This window comes from Hetaerina americana, unplaced genomic scaffold (genome assembly GCF_022747635.1).
Source record: "Hetaerina americana unplaced genomic scaffold, ioHetAmer1.1.p SCAF_2, whole genome shotgun sequence".
NCBI lineage: Eukaryota > Metazoa > Arthropoda > Insecta > Odonata > Calopterygidae > Hetaerina > Hetaerina americana.
In genome coordinates, this window is record NW_027286763.1 from 86,711,960 (window position 1) to 86,736,323 (window position 24,364).

Here is a 24,364-nt window from a genome sequence, read left to right on the forward strand (position 1 = left end):
AAAAAACGGAGAAATGAAATACTACTTCCCTTTCATTTTTATTATATTATATCCATTTGCGATACCTATGGCAAAGAATATATTCGTGTAATAATTATAAACTTAGCCTAAAATATCACTTCATCAACTCAGTGATTATCGACTTCGATGCAAGACCTGGAAGTGAGCCGATCTTTTCTACCACTAGCTTTATTCAGGCCATCATGTTGATTTTCAATTCGCTCTCACCGATTTGCTATGACTTTCCTGGCTAAAAATTAAAGAAAAGAGCATAAGGGTTCTAAAACGTAGCAGATGGATACATTTATGGCTTGAGTTTGGCGAAGGATAGAGAGTATCAAAGTAGGATTGCTTATGCTATCGCGCCCATTACCATTTCGCTCTACAACGAAATATAAATAATAATTTATACCTAATACGAGTCGTAGTCACAATGAACAAAGCCACAACGGAATATACAGGCAGGACAGTACTACATATAGAATGTAGAACTCATCATATCGGCCTTTAAACCTTGCTAACAAGTTTTTAACTCGCGTGAAATTATGATTTGGCTTTTTAATATTAATTTTCCTAATAATTTTGATTCACGTCCCCTCGCGCGTCCCGCGTGTGCTCTTTTGCAGTGGAGAAAAATCCAGTAATGGCAAATCCATCCAGCGAATCAATTTATGACACCAACAATTAATATAAATATTTTCAGTAAATTTTTCACTCCTTAGACGTTTTTGTGGTCCATGTAGCTTCAGACCTGTGAGCCCAAGTCACCGTCATGAAACTATTACAGGAAACGATCGATTTCAAAATAAGGGCCCTGTAGTGTGTCAAATACTTTTTGCCCCAAACCGAGAGATAACCTAACTTAGCCACCTGTCAATCCCGAGCAGAGGCAAAGATGCACTTTTAGTTGATGCGTGTACACGTACGTATGTGTGTAGGCCTACCAGGAGAATGTGCAGATAACCACCGCAGCGCCCGCTCACATCGATGTCCTACCACGAACGACCTTCGTGCTGCATCGTCCACACGCACACACGAACACCCAAAGACGTGTGAGCTATTGGCTTTTAAGGTTATCCTATTCTTCTTATTGCGGTAGCATGGTTAAAGAATATGGAACGTTTGATAGCTTGGAATGCGAGGAAGTGGGAAATATAAGGGGTGTTTGAAATGGAAAGGAGGAGGAGGCGATATTAGGAAATGAATGCGTCACACGTAGTTACTGCACTGAGGCGCTAGTGTAATCGGCATCCACTACTCTCGACGATGCTACAGTGTAGCGAAACTAGTCGGCGTTACAATTTCTATTCTATGGTAACGCGAAGCTCATTTGTTTCTTCATTTTCATTGTAACGGGTGGTGAACTAACACTCCCCGCCACACGCCCTTGCGGCGGCTTGTGGGGTATTATGTAGATGTAATGGAATTATAATGAAAATCATTCAGTATCTATCTCTCACAAAGTATCTGTCAAATGTACTGATCGAAACGTTTTCGGGAAGAATATGGGTTAATGCATCGGAAAACAATAAATGAGTTCCATGATGCTTATCATTCCTCAATGACGGTTTCACAGCGAAACGTCCACTTGAGAGAGATTGGCCCCAAACCTGCACTCGGTCCTCGTTTACATTTAAATACCCCGGCTCACTTGCACAAGATTTCACGCACGTTTGAATGCGTCCTTTCCATGGAGTACTGAAGCGTCATTGGGGAAAATTCCTCCGACACGATGCGGCAGGGCGAGGGAGGATGGGGGAACGATTTGACTTTCCCGCGTTAGGTCGAACGTCACGTGTCGGCGGGGGAGTCCCGGCATAAACCCCGCATCCGAATCCCTCATCCCCCACCCTCCAAGCACGCACGCGCGCCCCGTGACCACCGAATGCCTCCTGGACCAGAAGCAATTTCACCATATCCACCGGCCGCGGAGTGTTTCCCAAGGTCTGGAAAGTGAGCCCGGAGCCCCGAAGAAGAACCTCCCTCATACCCCATCCCCCGCTGCCCGGTTGCGGAACGCTTAACCGGACGGCGCTGAGTGGATACACAAATGCGGGACACGACCACCACTTGCCCTCTTCCCGCCTTATCACTTCCCATTTTCGCAGACGGCACGAGACCAAAAGAGCCCAGGGAAGGACTCGCCTTATCTCTCGGGAGGATGTGGCGACGAGGAGAAATGGGACCGGACGACGGTTTTGGGAATGACGCGAAATCGACATTTTACCTCAAAATCACAGTGGTTAATGCCCTGCCTTAGTCCCGACTGCTTTCACCTCGCATGGTTTGTTTAATTTCGAGCCAACCTGACTTCAAGGTGAGGATATGCCATTGGGTCCTATGGGGAATGAGTACAGGGGTTAATGAGATCAGCGGAAGAAGATTAGTGGCCATGTGAATTCAAGAGAGGCGAACTCCAGACAAAGAGAGTCTTACTCAGACGGCTGTCTGTTATATCTTAATGTATACGCCAGATCTGGGAGATAACAGGCTGTTTGGGGGAAAGGAACCATCAGGAACTCTGATGTGATGGTTTCGCAAGACGACGGGCTTTTTAGGAGTTGATCTCTCCTCTGTGTTTTGGTTTCACCTTTTCAACCTCCTTCATTCAGACATTCTCTTCTCTTGGATGCACTTCATCACTACTCCATTGCCCACGCATGATTCCAGTAACTCACAAACGCGTTACCCATAAGAGCCAACGGCATACCCTCAACTTGAAATTAGTGATCGAGTTTTTGATAAATCTTTGCACTACACACTACTCGCAAGCCCTAGCAAACATGACATGATATATCCTCAAACACCACAACGCATGTGAATTACAGATTCAGGTGTGATGCCATGGAACTGTTCCATAACAACAGAAACGAAAACTATTACAATTTTCCACTTAATAAATTAATTATTGAGTGGAAAATTGTAATAGTCTTCGTCTCTGTTATCCCGCGACGCATATTGCAATAATTTATTCTTCCGACTCAGTAGGCCAACATTTATTAAACACAAACGCTTCTGGTTTCAACTGATCCCACTTTTTTACAATAATAATAATAGACAATTATTTCGGAGCATTTAAAGCACGAAATATCGCGAGATTCAATCCCTCACTTCTCCAAGAATCACCTCCATGTTCCACGGCGATCAACCGCGGGCGCCATCGGTGACGAGAAGAAAACCACCATTCCCGCGGATGGAATGCGGCGAGTCTATCTTTCAACAGTCGGAGAGGAGGGGGGATGGTAGAAGGCTTTCGTTTTTTCCAAGGAGATTTAAATCGAAAGTAGCCACATTTACGTCTGCAGTCTAGCTTCCGGGTTCGCTTCGCGTCAGCACGACGTCATCTCATACAGATTGCGTGAAATCCTATGGGGCTTTAAATTCTACCGAATTCGCGGCACCGGACCTGTATACCGGAGAATTAGACTTGAACCGTTCCCTCTTTCAGGATGTTCGACGAGATAGGACAGACATTGGAGGGATCCATTCGCAATGGGTGAGGTTGACGGCGAGGGTTGAACGCTTAGACGCAGACCTCAAGTGGGGCAGGGAGGGGGACATCTAACCCAGACTTTCCTTTCATTGGAAATCCATTTAAAAAATATCTTAGTTAACAAGGAAATTTATTGCTGTCCATGGCAACGCGACAACTTTCTACTGATATGGAATTCCTGAGCATTTTTTCAAGAAGGTATGTACTTTCGGGCCAAGCAAAAATTTATGTTTCTAAGATATACGTGTATAGCCCTACATCTGTTGCATACCCAAGTGTCGCAAGGATCTTAGAAAACATTTGGGGTAATTGCGAAACAAAACTCCAGATACTTACCACATATGTTAAGATATTACCCGATGCTGAGGGAGAAGGAAGATACCAAGCCACAAAAAATTATGTAAAATGGGACCTCTCAAAGTATGTCTTTCTCCCAAAATTTTAAGTGCTAGTAAAAAAAGGATAATTCGGCTTTTTGATTAAAATTATTGGATTTAGTTTGGTCGTGATCGCCAATTGTGCGGGAAAAGATTTTGGCTAATTAAAATCCGTCACAGCAATTTCCCCTATTTTGACCGGGAGGTGGTATACATTTACCTGCTTGCATGATGCAATAATTCCCTAAAGGACTGGATGGGTAAACCTTTCTAAATGTTACAGCATCGCTTGGTCTTTTCGTCTCTGTAGACACTCCCATGCCGGTTTCACCAGCACGATGACTCACTGGCCTTCTTCTCGCGAATATTTACTACAGATCTATCGGATATTTCGTCGTGTCCACCAAGTTATTATCATGCATTTAAAAATAATCACAACTTTACCATCATGAGGTTAAGAATTGACAAAGGAGTGTAGTTTCTGAGTACCTGAGATGAAATAGAAGTGATGACGCGAAATGCAGGAAAAGAAAGACACTTGAGACCTTTATCCAATGGTTCTGTACTCTCAAGTCCTAAGTCTCAAGACTTGCCTCATTTCGTAGATGTGGGGATGACACCTCAAGTATCTAAAGTCTTGGCAGAAGCTATTAATTTTTCGACTATTAAGCCTTAAGACCAGTTCCTTTAAAGCTAATCAGCGTCGACCAACTGTCGTATTCAGGATTCACGTACTTGGCGAAAATTCATGCACAAGATTCAAGACTCGAGACTGATGGTCCATTGCATACGACCCGGTTACCCCGAAGATTTATGGATAACCAAAAATTTCCTGACTATACGTATTGTGCCCCTTCGAGTAAAATCAGCGGCATCCCGTATTCAAGTGAATATATTGGCACCCAAAAAACATCAAAAATGAATAAACTTTTCTGAGAACTTGTCTATTGACGATAGCGAAAGCGGATAAAAAAGAAATAAAGAAGATTAGGAATCATGCTAATCGATGCTACAGAATACTAATGAAAATAAAATGCATGTACCGATTAACTAATGAAGAAGTACTAAGGAGATTGGATGAAACGTTGGTTATACTGTAGATATTTACTAAAATAAGAATTAAACTAATGGGACTCATTTTGAGGCAGGATGGTCAATTAAAGACCATAATTTAAGAAGTCCCTGAAGGGGAGAATTAGAGATGATTGCCGAGGATCGAAGACATCATCGCAGGGAAAGGCACAGGAACGAAGAGACTAGCTGGCATTAGGAGAGTCAGGAAAGCTGCAAAAAGATCATGAAATTGATGACCAGCGATGACGATGATGGATAATTATTGGTAAAATGATTGATGCTGAGGAATTATTTTACGATTGAGTTATAGGCGATCAGAAGATCACAGCCTCAACAGACATGCGCTAAAATATGTAACCCAATGATATTAGATCCGCGCTTTACTGTAATCGTTAGCATTTGTCATAAAAGATGCAACTGCATACATTTCGTACCAAGTAAACTGCTGAATAGGTGTGTGGCAGGAGTTTCCAATAATCCAGTATTTATGTATGAACTTATTGTAAAAGGCACTCGTTGCTGGTACTAGTGAATCAACAAATATGCATTTAACGATCATCGTCTTATAATAAAGAAAATTTGATGATTTCTTGCTACACATGCTGTTTTAGGCTAATATTGATCGCAATATGCACTCATTGCGTCTCATATTTACTCACTTGAAGGTAATAGCTCAAACAACTTTAAATAGGAATTTGTTTCACTATCATGAAAATTAGGACAAAATATATTTAGTAAATTGACCTATAGTATTTGTTTTCATTAATAATATGTATCACGCTTCTTCCTTCCTCGAGGTATGGGCAAATATTTGGAGTTACTATCTTACATACATGTAACAATTTCTGTTGTTATAATTGTAGTCATTAAGGGAGGCGACCCACTGCTAAGGATATCTACGCTATTATGATATGAGGCGATAATTCGGTCGGGGTAGGTTATTAAGGGAAAATAGGAAGGACGGAAAGAGACCAGACGTAAGCATTTACAACTCTTAACGAAATGCTCCAAGGGGATCACACAGTTTATTCATACAACGGACGGTGGACGCCATTTGAAGTGCTCTCCACAAGGCACCATAAGTATGTATCAGGATATCACTGAAAAATCCTTCCACGGCAGGGATTCGAACTCCAACCTCCGGGGTGGGAAGGTAAGGCATACGAGTATATTATCCACCGCAAATATTCCGGTCCCCAGTTTTCTAAGTCAAAAATTAAATTATGTTAACACACAAATTCAATCACGACAGCGCTACGACGATTTTTATTCCCTTTATTTTATATTTCATTTCATTAATTAATTATCCACGGTCATAATGTGGGTCAGGGCATAACGTGACCTTGCAGACAACGAAACGGAGTCATCCTGACGTTACTGCAGTAATTGGCGTCTATACTGTAATTATATGTAGGCTATTAATCGGGGGGATGCGAGGTTTTAGGAGCTGGTGGAAAGACGGGGAGAAAATCGGCGTCTGCCTGATATTAAACGAAAGACACAAATGAGTCTAAAATTTAACAAAATGTCCGACGAACGAAATCATGAACTCAAGAGAGCACAATGGCACTAAAGTGGTGATCGCTAATCAATATCTTCCACCGCCGGGATTTGAACACAATCCATCGAGGAGTGAGATTGATCCACCAGACACCGCAATTTCCATCACGAGAATAATGATATTGATGCTGCCTCCATCAACGGTAGAATAGTAAGCATGAGGTTACAAAAAAATACTGAACCTCATATAATTCAAAATGACTAATATTCCATTCCATTACAGACTGGTTTTGAAAGGTAGCAAACGATTATAATCTTCTTCCCCGTATTGTGGAAAATATGACGGAAGTAAATGACAATGCGAAGGGGTACGAACCCTCGGTAGCTGAGTTGGGAGGCGACCGCTCTGGCCACTAGGCTCACCTATCCTGCAGGGGGGCGAAAATTGGGCGTTTGTCGGATGGACGAGGTTCGAGGAATGCGATAATAATTCTCGAGGTTGGGAAATATACGTCCCTGCCACCCTGAACCCCGACCCGCTTCCCCAGAGCCCTCTCCCACATCCCCGCCCCCAATCCCCACTCGGGCTTTTAATGAAAGGAAACTCGACGCAAGTGCAATGGCGTGAAGGACGACCAGTCCGTGCGGTCAACCAGTTCCCCTTACGCTGCCGCCGCCGCGACTTTCTTCTGGCAATCCGATGACACACGCACGCCACATTAATGGGGTAAGTGACGACTCGGAGTCGCTGCTCGCGTAATCTACATTTCGTCATTTGAGGTGATTTTGAAGTGCTCTCGTGGTCCGAGAATTCGAAAGCGAAATGGATTCACTCGCTTTCCACTTTTGGTTGAATCTTATTCTACGGGGATATTTTTTTAGGGGAGTTCACTCGGAGCTTCAAGCAGAATGGAGACGCGCGTGATCAAACGACATGATGAGTGATGAAATATGGGAAATGTGATTAACAAGGTAATAGATGGTCGAGGGATATTTTCTTCAAATCCGAGAATGATAAACTCATTAATAATTATTATTCTACCTTGAATTTAAACATTTGTATCATTAGATGACTCGTAGGAACACAGAAATGAAAGAGAATATGAGAGATGCTATTTCGTCTTGGTTAGACCATAATTTTGGTAAGCATGTTGGGTTCACAAAGAAATCAGACGGCATTTAAAGAAGAGACATAAACTTCTTTTGGAAATAAGTGACTTACGAGAAGAATTATTTTCGATGTTGTTGAAGAAAATAGTATGAGACAGCAACACATTCATCGAGGTACAAATTACCTGAGTTTATTTCAGAGGTGATTAATATTACTCCACATTCAATAGATACTTTAGAGCACAAAGATACGTACAATATAATCTGGTACAAAGACACCTTCAATGAAATATTTGAAAACTCTTCATTTCCTCGCACAGCTAAGCTCAGCTAGCTTGAAGAAGCGCGTAACTCCGAAAATATAGTTTTAACTGACTGCGTTCATCTCTTCCAATGTGGTGGTGGATGAATGCAACTCAAGAACACCTCTCTATTCACACCTATGTGAAAGGTGGGCATTAGCATCGTGGTGGTTGGCAGAAACTCCGCTAAAGTACGATTAGGCCATATTTAATATTAAAGACCGCAATTCTATTTTAGAAACTTTTCCAACTAGCCCCTAGACTGGCAATAACATCACAAACAAGGTGAAGTGCAAAGTGATTGCTTTTTTAAAAAACATATCACGTTAACACCCAATTAGATATTCCTGGAGTCCTAATACTCCCTGCCCAAACTTGTCGTGACCACTCGCAGGGAAGGTATGGCGTAAATCAATCAAAACGAACTAATCAATATAATGGCATCGTTTCTAGTTCGCTGCCTTTCAAAATGGTAGCTGTAGAAGAAATAGTCACCATCGAGTGATGTATTTCGATGCCTCATAGATAATAGTAAGTGTATAATTGAATGTAGAAAGATAACTTCTAATCTGATAGTATCTCATAGTTCTGTTCAATAATTTGAAGCCTTTCATAAAACATCGGTAAAGGAAGAAAGTTTTCTACGTTCAATTGAGCATTTCCTTACAATCAATAAGCAACTTTGACAAGCTACAAGGATTCGGCGTTGTTAAGAGTAGGAGCTTCGATATCTAGTATAGCATTTTTTATAATTGAAATTGCCAAAATGGATCGGAGAAACGGCAAGAAAGGCGTCTGCAATGGATTGCGAAAGCCACGAAAAGAATTTTTTTTATAGAGCGCGTAGATTGAAACGATGATCATGTTTCGATCATAGCTCAGGGTTTGATCACCTAATCACACTTATGTGGGGCAATAATGAGTGCCAAGTTCACGAAAAAAACACAAATACAGTTTTTGTGGGAGCAATATCACATTCTAAAAGAATGTGATATTGCTCAACCACGAAATTATAAAAAATTGCGCACACATGACAGATCACAATTTCGCAAGAACAGATTTTTTTCACCCACTTCTGCAGCTAAAATGGCAGGTGGCAAGATCGAGTTCTCGATTAGACAAATCAATACTTCTATATCCACCCGGAATGTCTGCAAGAAATGCGATTCTGCAAATGGAGACCTTCAACTAATAAAACTAGACCTGACCACTTCTTTAGGAACAAAATGGAATCTAACTAGTTCGCAGGCGCAGGACGCAAATTCTTACGTGGAGTGAGCGGTAATCGCACCTATTCTCCGTTGCACTTCCGCGTTCACCCTCCAGACCAACCCGGCATTTCCCTTCTCGCTCGCGGCGAACTATTGCGCGCGTACTGCGTGGCTTGGAGGGTAAATCCCACGGAGGTGGCTTAACGTTGCGGAGACCGTGAGGAAAGAAATTAATGCGCGGAACCTAAAAGATCGCGGAAACGGGGAAATAAAACTGAAGGGCAAGGGTCCACACGCGCACACACACACGCGGCCCCGTGAACATACCCGCTCGTCGAGGATCGGACGGTTTCTCACCGCGGATGGTCAGCACGCTTCCCGAACTCAAGACCCGTGAGAAAAATTCCGCGACATAATTCCACGCGGCACGGGTCTTCCTCTTCCTTGTTTTCGTGAACTTGAGGGTGTAACTGATTCACTCAAGTCACAGCACCGATAGCGTGGGATCTTCTTCGAGATGCCTTTTGAGGTGGGAAAACCTAATGTACGGTCGCGGACCTCGGAGAGTTAATTCCTAAACAGCGCACTCCCTGGAAACTTTTGGGGCGAGATAAATTGAAGGTTTCCTGCCCACGCTTTTAGGAAAACTCGCGATAAACTTCTTCAGGAACAAAACCAAAGGGCACGAGGTCCTCTATTGAATTTTAAATTCTAATGCCTTCTCGTGAACTTGAACGGTGGATGGGTTCCGAGTGAAGTTTATAATTAGAGGGACTGTAGGCTTATAATTAGACAGAGACTATTGTTGGGTCTCGAGTGCCAAATGTTGGGCTGGCTAGTCTATCCACTTGCGATTCTTCTTACGGTCACTCTCGGAAATGTGCCAGTCGGTGATTGTAAATACTTCCACAGTACAGAGAAGGGCGATTATTCTCTCATAAATTACCTCGGGTAACTGAGAGGTCGTTAAAATACAGCAAATGACATTTGGGTTTTAAATACTACAACTACAAGAGTCATTTCGGGCACATCAAAGAAAACTACACGATAATACAACAAATATGCCTGACGCAGTCCTTAAAAGTTTAAATGGCGACACAACATGCTTATTTTTCCAAAACAATGAGATAATTGAATTAAATATTTATATTACATCTGTACTTTATAACAAAAAAATGTAATATCTATCGTAATACTACAGATTATACATATGCATAGCTATGTACATTTTAATACAAATAATTGAATAATGTAATGCTGCTTTCTGCACTAAATATTAAGCAACAATTGTGCATTTGATCAGTTACAAAATATATTAGCACTGAAATACACTAAAGACGTTAAAAAGGCCTTCATTTCCAACACTATTATTCAAATCTATATTCATTCTCACCATGCTTCGACATCAGGTTCAATACGATATCTACTTCACTGGAATGACCACATCGTTCAGATTCCACTTGATCAATAAAGTGAACGGCAATGACCTTAGGCCGGAAGAAACGACAAAGGGAATGGCTATATAGGGCTGCTGCGTTCAATTGTGCCTTCGATAAAGAAAACTGCAATGCTTCCCGATGAATTTGATGCAGGTTGGGGAAAGAGCTCTTCGATTGGAGCAAAGCCTTGTGATTGAGGAAACGTGCTGTTAGGTCTAGATTGTCGCTAATGATGTGATATCGAGGGGCGAATGAAAAATAGTGTATGAGCAGATAGCTAAAAATTTGCGATTTTCCAGGAAAAAAAAATTATTGCATTTCACGAAGATGGAAATGACAATCAACAACCTGACCAATAAACTCCCGGTCGGGTATACCACAAGTTACACTAAAAAACCAGAATTTTTTTTAGTTTACACTGGCAAGTGAAGTTTTAATTAATTTATAGATATTCTTTCAGATGGCGGAATAATATAATTGAACACTGAGGAAGCGATGAAAGGTTTTTAAAACGTGTGAATGAGTATCGGTTCTCCGGGTTTCAAATTTCCTAAAGAGGAATGACAGAGAGGGTGAGTAGATAAAAAGAGGGCTCGTTTCATATTTAATTATTTATCGCCAAAAGGAATTATATGGAGAGCGGTTATAATGCCAGTATGAAACGGAAATATGAGCTAGTATGCATAACAGTATTCAAAGCAGTTCTCAAACAAGAATTATTACATCATACATTAGCGTACATATTAGCGCTACTTATACTATGAAATCGTTAAATGGTACCAAATTTCACAAAGCCTCGTTAAAAGAGGCAAACAAAAACGCTTTGAATTCGCATTTAATATGTATGTACAGCAACTTGCGTACCCTTGATTTTCATGAGCTTATGCCAATAAAATGCACCCCCCTACGTTACTTTATATTTTAAACTGTAAAAAATTTAACGAAGATTTTAAAACTGAATTCAAACTTACATGAACTTAGTGAAAATTGAAAGGCTCCTATATATATAACTTTGATCTATTCAGCATTACCATGACTCCCAACGGTTTGCCTCATCAAGTTTCGGAGAGAATCGTTAATTTGTTGCCCTGCCCTGATTATTCATGTCCAATTATTCGAGAGGTATGTTGAAAAAATATACTACATTCTTAAATTCTTTTAACTAATTATGTTAATTCTTGAGCATTATTACTGGGGTATTTTTTGAAAAATTTAACATTTGTGAAAAAAATGACGCCAATCGTTCATGAGAGCAATGTAATTTTGTAACGAACATAGGGCATTTAAAAAATTCAATATCTTCATTAAATCAATTGTTACATTATTTCTTCGGTAAGGTACAAAATAAATGCAAAAAAAGAGTAGGAATTAGAATATGCCGGATTTAAAGATACACGGATATCCCCGTAATAAATCGTGAAGACGTGAAGCTTGCTCTCGAGAACATGCTGGGATTTCAAGAACGAGGAGATAGAATGCCAAGAACAATTGGGAAAAACGTGATGATGTAATCTAATTATGCGGTACAAGTCACGCTCTAGTAAAATCAAACTGTTAAACGAGCTTTCCTTTCACTGACACAAATGATTAACACTTGTGAAACAATTCTCCTGCATCGGACCTGCAATAGAGGTGTTTATAAAAAAGGACTGAACTAACTACCTAATGAAAAATTCACCGAAAATCAGTAAAATCAGATTCTGTTGGAAAGATTAGGAACACATTATCCATTTGGGAAACGCAATTGGTAACTATAACACTTTTGTCGTGTGTAATGTTGGCAAAGTCCGTACCGTCCCTACCACGTTATTACTTTCGATACTCACTAATTATTATTCCGTCACAATCAAATAATCCCGGTTATTTGAAGCGTAAAATGACTGTTATTGCAAACAGAATACTGTTTTCCGCTGAGGTTTTCAGAACTGACCCTTGATATATTATTCTAAGCAAGCATATCAATTCGTGTTACCCGCGTGTGCTTCACTGAAATAAGATTTTAGCAGCGGTGTTACATTTCCCTCGATGTGAGAAACTATGGTCAAAAGGCACATGTAGCGTTAAAATAATAAAATTCATAAAACACTTAAGAGTCATATTGACGAATAACTTCATAACTTTCAACAATTAAAGGATTATTAAACTTCTCCCAATTTCTCTCTGGGCATCTTGAGTACGTGTACGTTATTACACATGACGCGACCTCGTTATTAGGTCTTAGCACACTCTAAAATAAACGCAATAATATCGAAATATTTCATGGCCAAATGAATGTCTTACTTGGGATTGCTTAAGGTTTATTCTCAACATGAAATTTCTATATTTCCATATCTAGCCGCAAACTTGAATATAAAATCCACAGTTGTTGTGGACAAATAATGGCAAGTATTTTCCTGAATGTGTCTCGCAGTACAAAAGTCATTTCCATTTTTACCTGCGCGAAACTAATTTAGAGGTTTTTAGCACCTGATAACTAGCTTTTCTTTTTAATTGGCAGAATATTGAAAACAGAATTGCCGAATCATTGAAAAAAATTAAGAATAAATTTCTAAATATAAGTACTTAATGCAATAACAAAAAGCTAATAAAGGATTAGATGCAATTCCACTTTAGTCCTAACAGTGGCCTGGACCCTCGGAAATTATTCATAAAATTGGCATTTTAAAGTCAGTTTTATAAGACTATGAGGCATGGGTAAAAAGCAGTGGCTGAGAAATGATTATTAGAGGATAGGGAAACGGTGCTTACATGACGATGGGTGGATGTAGACCAGATCTGGGATCAGATAGGCTATGATAATCAAGATTTCAGAATGTTGAAGTAATTGCGCCTATATACGAGTAAGCTCAGGTTTTCCTATTTTCTGTATATTTACCGTTCCTAATGAAGTAGTATATCCCCTTTCTTGAAAAACTCTCTACTTCAAAGGCAAAAATATTTGGCCACTGACGTGTCAGGAAACATGTCACGTGACACTCCCTCACGACAAACTTTTCATCCGGGAAGGCCCTCGTGAAACCACAAAAGGAGAAGGGCGCTATATGACTGGTGCCCTTGGAACAGAGGAACAGACAGTTGTTCTAAGAATAAGGACATAAAAAAAACGTGCCTTCCTTACCAAAATTTTTTGCCTTTCTCTGTCTCGAATTTTGTAGGACTACCGGCGTTCAAGTGTTCACAAGGAAACTACCCGCACAGTTTCAGGAGTAACAGGAAATAAATACGCATATTTTGTTTAGACCATGGATTCTCTGGTTATTATCTTTTGAAACAGAAGATGCACACAATATCTATTCATGCCTTGACATTCATGCGCACAATTACAATCTTTTAACCTTAAACGAACTTGTACTTAATGAAATAAAATGTCAAGCATGAAAGATTACGGTGATTGAAATGATAAGGTATATTTTATTATAAGTAAAGACAACATGGTAATAAACATACTAAATAAATTCAATTTTTGAGGGCATGAAATCATAATTATTTGCATAAATGACTTTTAATCAATGAATAATTAAAATAATGAATAATTATGGAGAATAAAAATAATAATTTATATATATATATATATATATATATATATATAGAGTTGCCCAGGAATTCCTTAATAATTATAGGCAAAACTCGTTTTACTATCGATATAAAATCTAACTACAAGCCGGAAATGAAAAAAGTGGTGATCCACATATATGATCCACTCGTGAGTGGTATAACTTTTATACCAGCGATTTTATATTTTATCGTAAACATTTAAAACTAATAGGTGGTATCGAATTTTAAAAAATATTCTCCTAAAAACTTGAAAAAAGGTATAATGAACACCTTTATAAAGGGTAAACGTATAATAAAAAACAGTTATGCTTAAAACTGAAGTAATGACACAAATTCTTAAACCAGAAATAAGGGCCAAGAGCTTTTTTATGATGTATATATATATATATATATATATATATATATATATATATATATATATATATATATATATATATCGCACAATGCGGTATCGAATCGAATAAAATAATAATTAAAAAACGGTAAAACGGCAGATTATCCTGGATGCAATACTAGCAAAATGAATAAGCATAATTGCGTAGATTCTTAATAGGAACTCCACCTCCTAGCACAGCAAATATAGGAATAAATACGCAGGCAAAGATACGGAAGCATCAAATTCTATAAGAGGAAATAAAACATATACGGATCAAATACATGTCCATACCATACTTATAATAATATCGTCCATAAAGGTTATGCAAAATCATCAGGATTATCACAAAGTCATTAAAAGACATATTTATTCAAATGAGGTCAGCGTTAATTAATTCTCATTAAATTGCATGGCGATTCCCAAGTCACAGTGAAACCTAATAAACAAAATTAGATGGGGATAAGGCAGGTGTATTCTTTCCATAATAGCTTATCTCCATACATAGTGCCGAGTTTTGGATCTCGAGAAGGAAAGGAATAATAAAATATTCAAAATTCATACGTGCACATGCTGAATGATAAATGTTGCTTCTGTGACTAATGCATCTCTTGGAAGGGTATCTGCGGTCCGCAGATGGTCATGTTTCATGTACCTGTTCAATGTCGTGTTTCATATTGAGCAACGATAAAGTATTCTGCTTTTCCGCTCTCCCCTTAATCCGCGGGAAATAATGCGTAGCTACAACCCGGGAACAAATCTTACTCAAAAAAAAAGCTTACTCATAGCACCAAAGCGTGACCATGATCGTCAAAACCAAAAACCACAGTAATAAACCCGAACGCTGGTTATTATAGGCTGGAGTAGACCTCACCACGCACTAAGCCCAACGCCGTGTGAAATTCCTAAGTCCGGAAACAGGAGATGGGGAGAGGCAGTTCCTTTCCCTGCGTCGCCTGCAGACTCCTACGGCAGTAATGCTTGTCAGGTATATGGAAATGGTATGGACGACTCTTGATCCGAACCTGTACCCGGATATCTGGTTATTTCTTATTTTGCAGGTAAAATATCTCTAGTCATAGCTTAGCATGACTAGATCCATAGCAATCTATCAAGTAGAGCAGCAATGTTCACCTAGCAGGTTATGCCATGTTCTATTTATCCTACGCGCTTTTTAAAGATAACACGATCAGGTTGAAAATGTATATTTGAAAATTTTTTGCGCGTTGCTGTAATGATACATTCTCTTTTATAAATTTGAATAAAGCCAAGGTGAGACATTGCCATCCCTACTTGTCAGTTATCTTAAATGCGTTCTTCTATTACTACTGCTACAATTAATGCAGCAAATGCTGATCTAGCACTTTTTGGCTCAAATAGTTCGCTCAAATAGTTCAAATTTGGAATTCATTATCAACGCGGGGCAGCGTGTGGGAGAAATCTATGCCCATCCAATTCCTTCTTTCTAATCCGTCCCACACTTCTATCATCCGCGTCACGGGGTTTTTCTCACTAGTCAATTTTTTCCATAAAAATATGATCAAAGCCACCACGAACATGTCTCTCAGATTTTACCGCGTGCTCTGCATTGCAGTGGGAATTCTTCAACCACGCGTTTCTCAGAACTTTGCGTTCAGATAGTTCGAATAATGTTTTTGCGGGCTCAAAAAAAAAGGGAAAACTATACCGCGGTGAGTTACAGGGGCACCGCGTGATTCCGTGACCGTCTCCACCACCCGCACCTCCAGTACCACTCGGACGCACTGCGTAGGGATTTCACTTTGCAATGTTCTACTCGTTTTGTGCCGACAACAACAAGCATCATTAAACGTAACGAGTAAAAAATAATATTCTCTGTCAATCAAAATCTAAGCTAAACGAATCTTTGAGAGATATTATGTCGAATGAAATGGATTCATTCCGCTTCTGTTTCATTTACCGATGCGAATTTCCCGATAAAAGAGGATCAGGCTAGTGATGTAGAATAACAGGGATTTTTGCTAGAGCAAGTTGCAGCCATTTAAGTAAGACTTCGCGCGATTCCAACGTTGATAACCTAATATGAAATACCTATTTAACGTTACACTATTAGAATGTTTTGAAATTAAAGCTCAAGTTAGGCTGAAAACTATCGCAGTTAACGAAATACCAAATTAAACCACATAACGGCCATATTCCTGAGGGCTATTTCCAATAGCTGTTGTTTCGAGTTACGACGAAAGTGAGCTATATCTGCTATCTCTCATTCGCACCTTCATTTTCCACCTCATTGATACAAGTTATGCAATTTTTCCTAGCAACTAAGTTGAAAATTTAATATGATGAGGTATCTCTCAATTCGGTGAACCCGAAAACGGAAAGAAAGCCTCATATTCCACAGAAATTCTTGAGGATTCCATTAAGATCTTTATACAAGCAGGACTATCGCTAAGGTTTTCTCCAAATGGAAATCAACCGCATGCTAATTTAATTTCACCGGAGTTTTTACCATTTCAAATTTAATACCGTTGGAAAATGCCTGTTTTTCTCGTAAATACAAAATTAACGAGCATGCAGTGAAAAAATGTCTTCAAATTTCCAAAATAAAAATACTTGAACAACAGACTAAATTCCAGCTTCCCAAATTGTTCCTCATTGAATTCTTGGAATATGCGCCTATTGAAACGTAAGCGTAAGTGTCCTTCATACATTTTTGGGGTGATATAATGGGAGACAATGATATGAAAAATGTCTCAAGCTGACTCATCAAGATATTTTGTTAATCCGTCAGAGTATTTAGAAAAAATCAAGAAAGCAAAAAAAATAAGCGAAGAATTATTTCGCAATTCCGAATTAATTTGAGATTGTGCAATTATGTTTCGTTAATGACGTGCGTATAGACTGAGCCTATCGTGAGGGAGTGCATACATCGAGAATGACAAAAAAGAATAAAAGTGATGGAAATGTGTCGCAACAAGATACCGTGGCTGAATACAAGATGCGAATCACCAATTGGAAGGGAATCCCACGGAGGGGGACGAAAACTTTGGAAAACACTGCTGACTAGAAGTCACCACCCAAACGGGGAAAATATGAGGAAAACCTTTTTCAAGACGGCAAAAGAATGATAGTAGGATGAGAACAATGGAAAACGCCATCATTATTCGGAAAAAAATTGAATGCTTGAAGCCGGTAATGAAACAAGCCGCGCACTGCGATTAGACCGAGAGAATGGATTTTAGGGTTGCGGTAGAACGATCTTCAGAATATCAACTACTGATGATGTTGATGATCTTGTTGATAAATGAAACGCATTGCAAACAGTACTCTTACCGCTATACCTACGTCTGCGGAAAATCCCAATCGAGTGGCCATCGAAATAGTTGCGGTAAATGAGTATGATCAAGGATAATGAGTGACGCACGAGACCAGCCGCGTTGGGAAAGGGGAAGAGGCCCTTGCGCGTATTCCAGTACTCGGTTTCTAATTATGGGAGGAGGAGGGGGGATGGAGAAGACTGACGGAGGGAGATTATTCCTTCCCGATTGCCTATCCAGAGGGAGAAAGGGAATGGTAATGACGGCGTAGTAATGAAATCGCGAGTCAGCAGACGTACGCAGCAACCTCGGGTTTGAGAGTCAGCACTTTTCGACCGTTGCGCCCTCTTCTCCTCAGCTGTCGGCTGTTTTTCGCGGATGTTTTCGGTCGACAGGTAATGAGAGGAATGCCTTCCATTTCCACCATTTTTCCACGTAAAATCTCTTGTGCTCTTGAAGGCAAAGGCCATAACGTGTGATATTTGACAACAGCAATAGCCTTTGCATTCCAGACGCATACATTACAGACGCCGTCTTCCAGACTGCTCGTTTATCAACTTCCCTCAAAATACCTCCATAGATGTGGGCTTCGAAAGATGAGGGCGGATTTGGTACCATCAGCTGAGTTTCGGCGGATCGCAAACGTTTCCCTTGGACCAATCAAAGGGCCAATAATGAATTTCGATATTTATTGGTAATTACCTTAATATATTATTGCACTCGTAACAACCCAGTTTTCAATTAGGCGACTTCTACTTTACTGCTCTGCTGATCAGATTTTCACTGAAGCTAAGACATGATGGTAAGATGTGATTTATGAGTACATAAATTGGTGTTGATTAAAGTTAACAGTTTCAGGCTTAACTTTGGGGAATTCCTTCATGATGAGGGTAAAAAATAACAGAAACTTTACACTCTGACACACATTTAATGTCCTACGACCATGGTTAAGATGATGCGCAACATCGAAACCATGGTAGTAGGACATTAAAAGTGTGTGGAAGTGTAAAGTTCCTGTTATTTTTTACCCTCATCATGGTGTAGATTAGTTTTTGGTGTCGGAAAATTGTCATTCTCATACAGTTTCTAGGAGATGAAATAGGTGCGAGATTACATTAATAACATCCGAATATTCAGGAAAGGATTCGAATAAATGTAATATGTATAAACACTTATTGGAAGGGCAGTACATGTGGCTTTACTGTGGGCATAATTCCCCTAAATATGGCCCCATAAACGGAAAGTCTCAACGTTTATTGAAATCCAGGAAACTGGTGCCACCTTCATCACCATTTGGTAAATATTCCAATTAGAAGTAGGTGTCGGACGCTTCCTTGAAACTTCTTGATATCTTGGACTTCTAAAATCACTTTCTCCTAGCTTAAACTACAGATGACCTAGATTGTTTACTCTTTAACTATTCTAACTTTCCGTCTTTCCTCGAGCCGTTCCTTATGCCTCCTCTCTTTCTCCCTCTTCCCCGCTCCCCCAAAATTATCCCGAAAAATCTTCAATCTCACCTCTTACGTCTGCTCCACTCACTTTTTCTTTCTTCTTCAAAACTAGTCACATGGATTGCAAAACCTTTTAGTCAGAAAATACCATCATTCACTGAGCATGGGACATTCTTCGTAATCTATATTTTAAAGCAATTCTAAAGGCATTCCGTAGGCTCTGATTGATGGTTTACTCAAAAATCCCCGACAGCTCCCTCGAATCTATCGCTCCAGAGGTCTGATTAGTATAACGATAGCATAGGAATCGCTCTGAAATGTCAATAGGCGAATGTGGATCGGAATGTAGACGTCAGCCACGGGGACATTTGTTCATCCAGTCAACTTTAGTGAGATAAATTGTTCTTCAGTCCATTAAAATATCAATAATTAAGTTCATGGTATCATGTGTTTTATCAGTCAACTCAGAGCATTCGTGTAACTCTGATCACTAGACTTCACTACATGCGTAAGGCAAGAGAAGGCTCAAAGGGCGAGTTTTCAAGCAAGAAGGCCATGTGGAAATTTTGAAAAATCATGGTACCTGTATCATCATCGTATATGAAACATTAATTAATTCTTTGTCAAAAATACTTTCAACGTAAAGATGAGAACTCGATTTTTTTAATGTCAATTCAATTTTTGGCAAAATATTAAAATATCCTTTTTAATACTTCATGGGACAATTTTGAACTCAGTACATTGTGACTCAGGTCCATTTGACTAACTAGTTGTTTTAAATTGGCCATAATGACTTGATTATAGTGTTATTGGAATTATAATCACAGTTTCTTAGGTAATAATGTAGGAGATCTATATCAACTGAATTTTATCAATATGAAATAATATTTAACCAAAATGTTGCCGATATAATGGTAACACTAAATAGTTTGGACTATTATGCACATTTAAAAAAACAGAAAACTATTTCCTGATTCATTACAGGCAATTTATTACTCGAGAAGGCTATAATTAATTTATTTTACTTCATCAATTGAAAATCTGACGATTAGTATGCATGTATCAGGCTTATTTTATCAATATCATATGAAGAAAATATGCTCGATTATTGGCAGGATGGAAGTGAAAAGGAAAGATGAAAGCAACCAATTCGGGCGGCTCCATAAATTAGAAAACATTTGCATTCTACTTCTTCAGGTTTAACTTTGTAGAATTTTGCATTCCCGTCATGAAATATCTAGGCAACATCATCGACACATAATATATATATATATATATATATATATATATATATATATATATATATATATATATATATATATATAAGATATACAGGTATATATATATATATATATTCGTCAACGAATTTTATTGAACACAATATAATGTTTTTACCAAATATACCTACAAGGGGCAAACACCAACCTTGTAGTTCGAAGAAGTCTTGGCATTTAAGGAGGTAGAAAACTGTCATTGGACATTGAAATGGTGATACTTCATTCTCAAAGGCACAATGCACACTACCAAGACGCGGAAATCATTTGGATCATTTCCGGTAGAGTCTGTAACTCTTTCCCTTTCACCGTCCGATAGAACCCTTCTTACGCGCACACACACGTACGTGTATAAGAGTAAAACTTCCTGTCACCCGTGACTAATCACCGACTTATATGTTTTAAAGTCACGCCTCGAACAAAGAAGCAAACCATGTTCACTTCTCAACCCGACGGGAAGGATTGCAGAGCGAGCAGTTCTTGAGCGCCAAATTTCGAAAGCAGGCCGAAGGCAAGAGCAGCAAATTTTGAAGCGCCTTGGAAAAATCTAATTCAAAGTAATTGCGAAACTGTATTGCTTACCTAAAAGCGCCAACCTTCAATTAAGCTGCTGCTCAAACACATGTCACAAATATGTTGTGGCTTAAGTACTTAATTTAAAAAGCATCAAACCATCGGAGAAGTTCATTATAAATCATTATTAATGCTGCACCACCGAGAATATTGCGCTAATAAATACGTGGCGATGAATTTTTGACATCTAATTTCATCTAGAATCATAGCAAAATTGTATAATCTGCGCTTGTCTTGTTTCCCTAAAAAGAGAAACAGAGCACCACACATTAATTTAGATTGCTCAATACAAAATGTGAAATTAGCCTTCTAAAATTATACATTGAATTAAATCCTCCTAATCCTTGTCAGATAAAGAATTCATCAGAATCATGCGTTGTTATAATCAGTAGTTAAATAAAAGTCGAAATCATATTTCATTATTTATCAACTTCCGAAGCCTAATATCAATTAGTGTGCACGAATAGGTTTGAAAAATCATGTGCCTTGATCAAAATTTGAACCCTAATCCCTCGATTCCAGCCAAATACTTCGTAGTGCATGTACGTATGTATACTGATAGTGCTGGGATGTTCATAGTTTTCCTTGGACTCTTCAACTCTTTCAAAGGTTGTTTTATTAATTATTCTGTCTAGTAACAGCCGAATACAATTGCAAGAACTTCGTCAGTACGGTTCATTAGTTCACGATGGAATGCCAATCGTAGAATGAAGCAGACGTTGGCGATGAGAGGAATGTGGTTGCATTACAACATGACAAAGCGCATCTGTACATTGAAATCGTCACAGTTTGGTAATGCGAGAGTTATCCCATCCAGTTCCGTATAGGCTCAAATGAATGCCGCTGGGCCTCTCAGAGGAAAAGAAAGTGAACACCTTTAAGTCAGGTGATCCTAGGCACAAACAAGTGATATTTTTATATTTTCCCACTGCGGAGGGAAGATCTCATAAATTAATGAGAAGTTTGGGTTCCTATAGGTTCCTATGAGTTCCTAAACCCCACAACTTTTTTCAATACCTGCGTGTTATGAGACCATATGCCTGTAAACGTCGGTAAAATATGTAAGGGATAAATTTCATCACATAATTTTGCATAAAGTTCAGCATATAAAATTACACCTCAATGCTACCTCTTGGTAAGGTAACCGAACGAAAACTCAAAAAACTTGTATTTAAAATTCCATCATAATTGAGAACCACTTAATTTCGTCTCCAACGCGACAATTTTGCAGAAAACATAACTTTGTCTCTTATTATTTAGGTCGGCATAATATTGACCAAAAGTGTGATCCATTATTATAGCTAGCTTATCAAGTAAAAACAATCTTCAATACTATACTAACCTATTTTCCCATCTTCATACATACATTTTCATAGATAAGATCCCGAGTTCAACGCCAGGGAGAAAATTACATCTCCACGTGACGATATGAATTTGCGCATACCTTATTTGTTTCCTCTGTCCGCGTAACAATCCTTCTTCGAGTGAATAAAAAACAGGGTACCGGAGACTCCAACGACCGAAGACGGAGACTCTTGAAGAATCCTCAAAGGGGTTTTCTCGGGAAAATTTTTTGTTCGAAGACACTGATCCTCTCTCCGACGATGCACGGAATGCAACCTCTTCGATGGACAAGTAAGATTCCAAACAACCGGTAGCTACAGCAACAACAAATTGGCAACAAAACAAAAAAAAACGTGAACGATATCCTCCACTGGGGCGGCAGACGGGTCCCGTTTCCCGAAAACCAAACAGCTTCACACACACGTTAATGTCCACTAAACCGCAGCCTTTCCACTTTCCGGTCGCGCTGTTGTTTACATCGACGTGTTCCTCCGGCAAGCGAGCGCGAAGAACTCACGGAACGCGCCCCGACGTGGACCCACAGAGTTGCAAAGGAGGAGGAGACGGCGGTGGCGTTGGCGGCGACTGAGGCGCCCACTGTCAGGGGACTCCGGAGGACGCCGGGTTTTTCGCTCTTCTCCGCGAGAGACGAAGAAATAGGGGTTTGTGGAAGGGGTGGAGGGGTGGCTCCCTGCTTTTCTTCGCCTTTTTTTTAAGGCTGTGGCACAAGGGAGGGGGAGTGCGGGAGGGAATGGGTAGAGCGAGGGGAGGGAATGACGAGGCCATCTCGGAAGACGTGAGTGGGACGGGAGCGGGGTTTATTCCTTTCGGATGAACTCGCGAGAGGGAAGAAGTGGTGGGCGTGGAAGGAACAAAGGTGAGGAATGGGAGAGGTGAGAGGATGGAAGATCACGAGGGACATGATGCTCTGTGCTTCTTGATACGATTTTTATTACGAGCGATGAATGACGGATCCAACACTTTGAGAAGAATCGGTAGATAGGACGACCGTGCCACGGGTGCACCAAAAAGTGAACTAGGATTCGCAAATGCGATGCAGCAATATTAATAATATACTGGGAAGGAATTTAATTTGGAAAAGAGGGGTGCTTGAAGAATGAGGATCGAGACGGAGTTGGAGCGATAGAAGCCTCACCCATTCCCATTCCGAAGGCTCTCAGCCGCCCCTACTGCGACCATTCTGATCCCACTTCGCCTTGAAGACATGCACACACACACACACACACACACGCACACACGCACACTACTTGCAGCCGGACGGCTCATGGGGCGACCTCAGTGGATTTTTCCCCGAGCCGCGGAAGTGTTTGCCAACACCCGCAAGATACCGATTGGATTTCTCCCGTACGTCATTAGGAAAGATGGATATCGAAGCAATTATTGCCGCGTTTCCTACGCGGCGGATGCCGATGGCCGTCGGAAAAAAAATGACAGGTGGTCACTGTGTCGTCAAGCCAGATAGGAATTGCCTCGCCTATGATTTCCCCACGAAAAGGAGAGGGACGAATGGTGCAGAAGTCGCAACGTTCACATTATATCATAATGAAGGATTGCGGAAACAAATTTTTTGCATGAAATTCATACAGGTATATTATATTCTGTATAATGTAACTTGTATAATTCTATTATTTTCATCACACAGAAATTAGTAATGTCTTGGGTTAATTTAGTGCTATAATGAAAGGCTATCACAAAATATATTTTGAAATTTTGAATGCAATTTATCTAATTACATTAATCTTGTTAACATATGTAACTCGTGATGTTGGGTCCTGATTGGGTGATATTTGCTGATATAATTGAAAGGTTTGTTACGCGAAAACATTTTAGAATGAAATTCATCCCACTTTTGTTATTTTTTTGATCATATGGAAACCAGTGATATATCAATTGTACCAATACCATGACCAGTACCAATTGTCTCGATTATTAGTGGCGGTTAAGTTACATAAAATGATCTAAATGTGA

At 39.7% G+C, this 24,364-nt stretch overlaps 1 protein-coding gene across 2 annotated transcripts in view; it reads right to left on the reverse strand.

The window, feature by feature from the left end:
* The window catches only part of LOC139688264 (ABC transporter G family member 23-like), a 101,075-nt gene extending 77,543 nt beyond the window's left edge, over nucleotides 1-23,532 (reverse strand). For both annotated transcript variants that reach the window (XM_071585734.1, XM_071585733.1), the window contains exon 1: nucleotides 22,476-23,532. The gene's annotated coding sequence lies outside the window, so the exon portion shown is untranslated. The remainder of the gene's footprint in view (nucleotides 1-22,475) is intronic.
* Between the last annotated feature and the right edge of the window lie 832 nt (nucleotides 23,533-24,364).